At 39.3% G+C, this 9482-nt stretch overlaps 1 long non-coding RNA gene across 7 annotated transcripts; it reads right to left on the reverse strand.

Annotated features, from left to right (window-relative positions):
- Positions 1-911: 911 nt before the first annotated feature.
- On the reverse strand, positions 912-9142 carry LOC131254842 (uncharacterized). Of its 7 annotated transcripts, none has more exons than XR_009175956.1 (8): positions 9003-9142; positions 5961-6120; positions 5014-5114; positions 4627-4795; positions 3173-3293; positions 3000-3092; positions 2747-2777; positions 912-990 (listed from the first exon to the last, which is right to left on the reverse strand). It is a non-coding gene; the product is annotated as an uncharacterized LOC131254842 (long non-coding RNA). The 7 variants fall into 7 exon arrangements; XR_009175957.1 differs by having other exon boundaries at positions 913-990; positions 3243-3293; XR_009175955.1 differs by lacking the exon at positions 912-990 and having other exon boundaries at positions 1450-2777; positions 3243-3293.
- Between the last annotated feature and the right edge of the window lie 340 nt (positions 9143-9482).

Consider the following 9482-nt stretch of genomic DNA (forward strand, 5'->3'; position numbering starts at 1 on the left):
TAGGACCTATTTAAAAGTAATGCCTACTTAAAACAATAATTGCCTAACTTAAACTAATTAACAATTAAACTAAGAAAGATAATATAACTCTTAAGACTTCAAAGCCAAAAGAGGGTCCAATCACATAGCCTACAAAGGATTTGCAAATAAACAACTAGTTTATATTAAGATAGTGTGTATGTGTGTATGTGGGATGTGCTACCTATCAATCACTAAGCATTCAACTAATCATGTATGTATAATGTAAACATTCAAACTCACAAGCATAATTAAACAATTGCGCAAATGACTATCTCAAACACAATTATATATAGTAATTCAACTACTTGCTTACTCCACTCCTGACGGACGCACTCACCCATGAGTGTATTGAATTTCACTATCGGAGGTTTAAAATCAAGTTCACCTCTAACCTTTACAGCCCTACACAATGACTCTTAACTTTATGTCATAAACAAGAGCAAGGGTCCTACTCAAGAACCCAAGGCCAGGCCCTACACAAGAGCCAAGGTCATACACAAGAACCTGAAATTTAGAGTTTACAGTAGAGTTAACACAAGAACCCGATATGTATTCTCCCGCCGGAAGCTCCCACAAGAGACTTCAGTTGGTTTTTCCTTAGGCTAACCAACAACATTGGTCCTATGCAAGAACCACGAATTTAGACCATACAAAAGAGCCAAGGTCCTACACAAGAACCTAGAATGAGTTTAGAACACAACTCTTGCACTCTAATCTACACGAGGAAAGAGTACAAACTTGGACTCGAACCTAGAATGAGTTTAGGACACATGACACTTGTCAGATTGAGTCCATTTTGTAGCTCCATCTTAGGTCGCTTAATCTCTGCTCTCCCGTGCTTCAATCAACTCCTCGATGCTCTCTCGATCATGTTGCCGCTGCTTTGCTAACGCTTCAGCTCCACGATCAATCACCTTACATTTTATGCTCCTCCGAGGTGACCAAGGTGATAGGAGTGGGTTGAATCTCCTACAACTAATGAGAAGTTATTTTTCATAGGGGATTCAACTAGATGAGTCTCCTAGAAGATTTGGGCAATGGTTTGCCAAGATATCTTAAGTCCAATCTCTAGGAAATGAAGGAGTTCAAGCACATCTCCAATGGTGAGATTGGAATCCTCATTAGAGTTGAAATCTCAATGGAGATTGCTTGAATCTCCATGGAATAGAGGCATGGGATGAGGGATATGTATATGGAATCACCCTACCTTCTGTTGCTCCAAAAACCCATCATAAAGCCCAAGAACTGAATGCCCTTTATAAAAAGTTCGAGCTCCAACGGTAATAGAAAAAAAAAAAAAAAGGGTAGAAAACAGCTTTGTCGATGTCAACGAAAGTCCTTTGATGTCATCCAAGATACCTTCGATGTCATCGAAGGGTTCTTCGATGCCATCAAACAATTTTACTATTTAGTGTGGCCCATTTGAGCTTTTGGGCTCAATCCTTAAAATGATAGAGAAAAGGGAAGGCATGGGAAAGAAGTCACACCAAGTTTTAGCCGTACACAAGACTCGGGTGGGCCCCACACAAGTGATTTTAAATGTTTTAGGCATGATTTCTCACAATTTCAGATGGTGTGACCCACTTGAGTTCCGGATACGGTTTATTTTTATGATATATCATAACCTAGAGGGGACCCACCAAATGCATGTTGTGGATGTCCAACGTAGAACATAGATCACGGTGGGTCCACAAAGCTCAGCCTAATGGGAAACTCCCATGAGGTTGACCTCATAGTACCATTTCCTCTGTGTGTGTTGCAACACCCTTTCAAACACTAATTAGACGGGCCAGGCTTGGATAATGTATAGTCCAAATCAGCCCGCTTGAAAAAAAAAAAAAAAAAAAGGGCTTGAATTTTAATCTTAAGCTAGGCCCATAGCAGCTAAAAGCCCAAAATCCCAATGGGTAGAGTTGCAAATAGGATAGGTTGGGTTGGGTTGGGTTTGGTCGGGTAGGGTTTAGGAGATCCTCGTACCCAACCATTTAAGAATCTACTTCAAGTTTTGGACCAATACTTGATCCATTAAAATTCAAAGCTAGTTTAGATTAGCTAGCAATCAAAAGCAGCCGACCCATTAATTTAAAAGGTCGATACTGGCCCCTTATACAAATCTGACCTGTTTGTCACTCGTTGCATTAAGGTCAGTAAGGATGTCAATGGGTACCCGAAGCCATGGGTACCCGATGAACTCGACCTACAAACCTGACCCAATTTTAACGAGTTCAGGTTCAATAAATTGGACTCAAGGAATCAGGTTGAGTTCGAGTGTAGACAATGAATTTATCTATACTTTTCTTTATTTTGTTTTGGTTTTTGGGTCAAGCCAAGCCGAATAATCTGGCACAACCCATTAATAACCAAAGTGGGCAGGTAGGGTTCAACACAAGCCCAACCTATTTATTTAAATGAACATATTTCTAGCTCAAACCTGATCCACTGCCCAAATAGTTTGGCCTGAACTACCACAAAAGCAAGTTGGGTCAGTTAACCTGCAAACCAGCCCGACTTAGGCCTGAGGCTAACCCATTTTAAATTAAGTCTAGGCCCGTTGGTGGGTCTATATTAGGCCTAAGCCCAACCCATTTAGGTCGAGACTCTTAACCCACATGCCAATCTGGCATGTTTGTTGTCTAATGTAAGGTACAATTCCCGTAAGGAAAATAAATATAAAACAAAGTTCAAAAGTGAAATGGATTCCTTATCTTCGTTAATTATTTTATACCTCATTAATTCCATGCTCTTTAGTAGTGCCACTGGAAAAAAGAAAAGTTAAAAAACAACAGGAAATTGCACTATTAACTAATTGCTTTGACAAACAGTTCATGACTTGAAAGTGGCTATGCTGTATCAAACCAGCATTCATTTTCAGGTAAAAATACTAAAATCAGAAATGCAAGGGAAAAAATGCGTGCGTGTGTGTAAAGCTGAATCTGGCCACAGGTAGCCAAATGTTCATCTATAAAGAGAATGCATACCTCCTAATCACGGGCCAGTCTAACATAAGCTTTCCCATATCCAATAGAGAAGTTGAGCATTTTTGCCTTTTTTCTATCGGAAGCAAAGGCATCCTGAAATAAAGTGCAAAAAACTAGATTATAATTTTCCTACTTGTTAGGATACAGTGGACTCCAGATTGCAACTATCTTACTTGAAGTTGGACTAAAGAGACGTATAACTAGAGTTGTGCCAGGTGGGTCCTCCCTCCCTACCTCTCTAACCTGTCCATAATCATCCACAATGAGAGACTTTCCTGGTGTAGCTATAAATGCCTGCCGGGAGCATTAACAATCTTGTAACATTTTGAACAGAAATAAAGGCATTAAATATTCAGCATGGAGAACAGTCAGAAACAAATCTTTTGAGGTAAGAAAGAAACTCTGGCAAATTAATAAACTTCTGATATATATATTATATCTTTCCCTTCTATTTTCACATTTCTAGTTTTCCATTTTATGATGACTTCATTAAGAATTGGAAGGCTAATGGTTACCATCTTTCCTTCATATGATATATTATAACAATACATGGAGAATATAAGTGAGGAGATTCTACATAAAAAGAAAATGTGACCAACTAGATGTACATATTAAGGCTTGTTTACATGTTGGCTGCTCCTTGAATTGGATTTGATTAGTCCAATCTTTTCCAGATTGGGTGGGGGAAGGAAACAAACCGGAAAAGGGAGAACATCTTTAATGTCTTTTTTGCTTCACATAGGACTTTTGGTTACCAAATTACCATTTCGTTATGCTCAGAATCCTTTTGGATGAAACTCCAAAAAGGTCAAGAGAATCACTGCTGCATGCAAACAAGCCCTTAGACAACTATCAAGTTGTCTTCTTTTTCTTTTTCCGAGAAGACAACTATATTCATTACATCAGAAGCAGGGAATGGAATTCCCAAAATACAGAAAAGGGACTTGAAGCTCCAGATTAGTCAAGCTGAAGGACAATACAATCAGCAGTCCCGGCAGCCACGGTAAACAAAATGTTTAGCCCTGCCAACTTGCTGTGTCAACTAATGTGTAACATGCATCTTCAACTCTATCAGCAATGGTATCAATGCCAATATATACCAGGAAACACAGCTTGTCTAATTTATCAGTGTCATAACAGCATAGCATATCTCTAATCAATATTATCATATAAAACTTCAAATTTCAGTTAACTTTTACATGGTAGCAATGTTAAAATTCACCCACCTGAATCACGTATGGCCCTTATAATTTTTGGGCCCTATGCCTATAATTTAGTGTGGCATCTAACGATTGGAGTCGGTATCATATAATGATGGTGGGCCTGGTAAAAATCAAGGGTAGACATCACTCTTCCAATTTGAACATGGGAGAAAAGACGTCACCCTTGATTTTTGAGGGTCCACCTTGATGTGTATTTGAAATCCACTTCGACCATGAGATGTGTAATCTCACTTTAGGCCTAGGACCAAAATATCTAGCTGACCTATGATTCATCTGGGGCCACAAAAGGAAAAAGTTGAGAGGTGTAATCACTGATGAGGCTCATTTTTTGGGTCCAAGATCCAAGATTGGCAAGCAGAAGTTGGAGCAGGAGTTTGAAGTGTGATTTGAAGTGGAAGAATTACCTAGCTATAATGATTATGCAGCTAAGTTCTTTAAACCTTTTTTGCCTTTGGGATTTGATCTTTTGATTCTATTCACACTGTGATTCATTGGTACCATGATTCTTCATATTAAAACTGTAAATTTTTGTCTCTTATTTGCCACTGGTACACATGCCATGCTGAATTGCATCTGATTCACAGTAAAACAACTTGGTGAGTGAAACAAAAACGTCATGGATCAGACTTCGAAGTACACAAGAAAGTTAGAGAAAAAATGTGAACCTCAATACATTGAGTGCAGTGTTGTGTTGTTTCACTGATAAGTAATAATTTACAATTACCTTGAGCTATTTGGTATAACGCTATAAACCTATAAACTAACAAGGCCGAATCTGCATGGACATTTACCATTGTTGTAGGCATTTCCAGGGACTGCTACCCCATTAGAAAGATGTTGGTCACATCTTTGAAAAACAATCCACTCTATCAAATAAGAAAAGGAAAAAACACTGAAAAAAATAAAAATAAAAACAGAGAGAGAGAGAGAGAGCAGGTTGTTAGTGGCTATTCAAAACGAGATACAATTTAGAGAGCTAAATGATGGTCCAAGCTAATAGTAGAAATTTGAATTAAATCAGGGCTAAGCCCGTTATTGGGTCTATATCATAGGCCCAAGCCCAAGCTATTCAGGTCAGGACTGGAACCACAGGCCTATGATAAATCAGCATGTGGGCTCACATTTTGTAGACATCCCATCCAAGTATTAGGTGGGCCCCATCATGTAGATGGCTCAGCCCTGACATCAGAGCTGGACAAATCAGCATGTAAACAAATGCATGTGCTAAAACCATGGACAGCCTAGAAAAAATTTGCCAAGCTTGTTTAAACCATCCACTGTTTTCATCTATGTGGCCTAACTGATGAGTTAACCATCCTCACGGTTATGTACGTGGTAGAGCACACCTGATACATGGCTCAGATGTCCTGCACATTTTCCAGGTTAGCACGTGTCCACTTGCGGAAGTGCATGTGGAGCCAGCAAACATCCCTGACACATGGCTCAGATGTCCTGCACGTGTAAGGTTAGCACATATCTGCTTGTAGAAGTGCAAGCGGATCTAGAAAACCAATTTAAAATCCATGCACTCTGCATTCCTTTGGCTTCTTTAGCATGCATGAGAGAGGTGAATTCTACAGGTGTTATTACTGTTGTTGGAATTGCCGGTTGCCGGTAAGTAACAGTGGTATAGAGATATAGATATAACAATGATTGGGAGATGAACTCCTGCTAAATAATCATTGCTATACAGACATGTTTATTTTGGGGAGGAAGAACTAGAAAAAAAAAAAAAAACCTGCTGATTTTTCATGCTTGAGTCTCAGCACATGTCGTCCGCAACTTGAGAACTCCGAATACCGCAGAATGATCTTCGCTGCAGTTTCTTGTTGGTAGTTGTGAAGAGCTGACCCATGTTTACCGCACAGGTGGCACAGTTGGTGATTGCCCATGTGTATCTGGAGAAACAGTTCACCAGCATTTTCTTTCAATCTAGAAGAAGCCTATTGAAAAAATTACTGAAAACTCCCCACTCCCCATTTGGGGCAACCATTCTAAGCTATCAGATTCTAAACCAGCTACAACCAAAATAGCTGCGAGAGGCGAACATGATAAATTGATGGGTCTGGAGGAGAATCCAGTATGGACAACATGTATGATCAGACTTAACAGGAGGTGTGACCTAACACTAACTCCGGCACCGGAACCCAATTTCTTAACGAGTCCAATAAATGGGACCCGCACCATTAAAATCAGGTCAGATCCAACAAGTACGCGGATCCACGGGTCCGGGTACTCATTGATTATCCTCTGGTTTTTTCACAGTGTGTAGTAGCATGTTGCTTCTGCTAATCGAGCACCACATGAGTCTAACTTTCACGAGATCCACCCCATCGCTCAGGTATGTTGCTCATGTTTACCCAGGAATCCAAAAATCATAATGGTTCTATAGTAAACCTACCCAACAAGACCGACTAGAATTGAGTGGGTCAATCAATGTGACCTAACGCTAACTAAAGCACTCAAACCCGATTTCTTAATGGATTCAATAAATGGGACCCAAACTATTAAAATCGGGCTAGGTCCAACATATCTTCTTGAGTCACTTTTCTTTCCCACTACCTACCAGATTAACTCTCTACAGACCATATCAAGTGCTTATCTACACCAACAAAGTCCATGTGAAGATCCTTCCACCTCTCCCTATATCTCTCGATCAACTAAAAATGAAAATAGCCTCAATAATTGACCTTCTTGACATAAATTCAAAAAATTAAAAAAAAAATCTGATACACATTCATCTCCCACCTTACCTTTCTTTGATCATTCTCTCCCAGAGCTTCATAGTATCACTCATATGTGTAATATCATGATAGTTGTAGCTTAGTGCAACTCTACATATCTCCTTTACTCTTATAAATAGGAACCATTGTAATTTTTCTTCATTCATCTCTAGCAATTTTTATATTATAATATTGTTGAACAAATTTTTCAACTAAAATAAGCTAGTATCTCTCATGAACTCCAAATCTATACCAATATACCATCTGGTCCTAGGGCCTTTCCTATCTTTGTCTTTCTCAAAGCTTCTTTTATTTCAAATATCCCAATGATACAAAAGTATCTATGGTATCCGACGTCATTTGTGTTAATGACTTTGATCCTATATGCTCTTATAAGAGTCGATCATTTAACAAGTTCTGGAAATAGCTTCTCCATCTCTCATTAATCTCACCGTCCTTTAACTAATACCCTTTACTCATTACTCTTAATACATCTAACCCTTCCTCTCATTTTTTTGAGTTCGCAAGCATCTTTCTCAATTTCTTTATCCCAAATCTATTATAAAGATCATCAAATGCTTTAAGTAGCAAACAAACATACAAATCAATTTCTCATCCCTAGGATTCTTCTAAATTGGAAACTTCGCACCAGCTTCCTACCCAATCTTGAAAAACAACTACGAAACGAAGCATTCTTGTCCATGACCAGCATAAAGATATTGTGGAATTAGGGCAACAATGTGCAATCCCCAAATCAAATATTTGTCCAACGGTGCACTTTAACTCCACTGCCAACTTTATATCTGATGTCCTCTTAACCCAGCCAGCATCAGAGGATTTATCAAAGATGGCAGAGGTGTAACTATGCTGGAGTTCTTTGGCCCAATAGGAACTTGTGACCCCAACTTCACTAAGGCAGGTGTCAAACCAGCAATTGATCACTTTTTTTTTTTTTTGAAGATGCAATTGATCACAATTTTATCTCATCGTTAGTTAAAGGAGACTCAAGGAACAATCCATTGGATGATTGATGGCAGACCTCGTTGGAGATTATTGGACTGAGGAAGCGGTTGAGGTATGCTCATCATTCTCAGTGTCATTTCTATTGCTAGTACATTCAGCTAACTTTGAGGCTGATAGGCTAGCCAAGGAGGTTTTACACGTGCTTGGTACCGTCATTTAGGACAGGTGTAATGACTTCTAGTTTGTCTTTTTTATGTTTTGCATTAGCAGCATCTATATTGATTACTCCCAATGGATGTTGGGTTGCATATTCTGTTTTTGCTTTTTTGTTTCTTAATAAACTTTCCATTCATAATAATAATAATAATAGAAGAAGAAGATATTTTGGAAGCTGTGGAAGACATTTAGTTGCAGGCAAGTTTGACTGCTAAAAGTTAAATTTCTGGAATCTTGGTGCAAGATCCTCTTAATTTTCTGAAATCCTGGTGCCGGATCCTCTGACTTCTTGTCGCTCCGACTTGGAATCATGCTTCAGACTCACGCTCCAGCTTCCTAGCTTTCTATACTCGTTAAAATTTTGAAACAGACGCTTCCCTCGTAATGTGTAGATGAGCAGGTAGAAACTGTAGCGTGTGTGAGTGATCTAGGGTTCAATCCCTGGTAATGTTACCTTTCAAATAAATAAATAACAGATGCTTCCCTGTGCTTTCACTAGAATCTAGTGTCGCCTAGCTTCACACTACGTCCAACTATATTCTATAATGCAATTGATTTTTTGAACTTCCAGTCATGGTATCAGGATCGTCTTAGAATCATAAAGTTGGATTATTGATTCGTTTCAAATGTAAAGATATATGGGTCTGAGGGAGTGACAAATTTGAGATTTTTTTTTTTAGCCATTCAATCATTTTTAGGTTTCTCCTAGCCCCAACTGTGTGTTCTTCCCTTGATCCATCGGATCTCATGTTCTTTCTCTAAAATCCCTACTGCCCTAATTATCCTTGGTAAGATGCAAAACTACTAATTACCCCAATTAAAGATGTATATAATCAGAAGGGGCCACTGTCAAAGAAACATCTATATAAAATACGTACTGGTGCAGATAATTCATCGAGTAGTGGTCCTCAAAATTCCCAACAGAACGACAAAAACAGCATCCCAACATCATGAACCTCTTGAAGCATTGATCCTTGTAATTTAGGAAAATTACTGAGATTTCACAGGCTAGAGCAGTACTTCTTCTACACCTCCAGCTCGATAGAGGGCGGCAATGGGTCATTCTCATAGGGGAACCCACTCCAGTACAAAGATGTGCCCGAATCACTCCCATACATCGCCTCCACCTTCCCCATAAACCCCTCTCAAATCTTCCAAAACCACCTCTCAATCAACGAGCTGCCCGTTGGCCCCACCATCTCCAACCACCTTCTCTTCGCAACACCTCTTCTCCTTGATGACCTTATCGTACCCACCAAAACACTTGACCACATTCAAGAGGTAGCAGAGGCTAACATCCTTGCCCTTGAAGACGACAACAGCAACCCACTTCTCGAGCTTGCAGCTACAATGGTTCT

This window comes from Magnolia sinica, chromosome 9 (assembly GCF_029962835.1).
Source record: "Magnolia sinica isolate HGM2019 chromosome 9, MsV1, whole genome shotgun sequence".
Classification (NCBI taxonomy): Eukaryota; Viridiplantae; Streptophyta; class Magnoliopsida; order Magnoliales; family Magnoliaceae; genus Magnolia; species Magnolia sinica.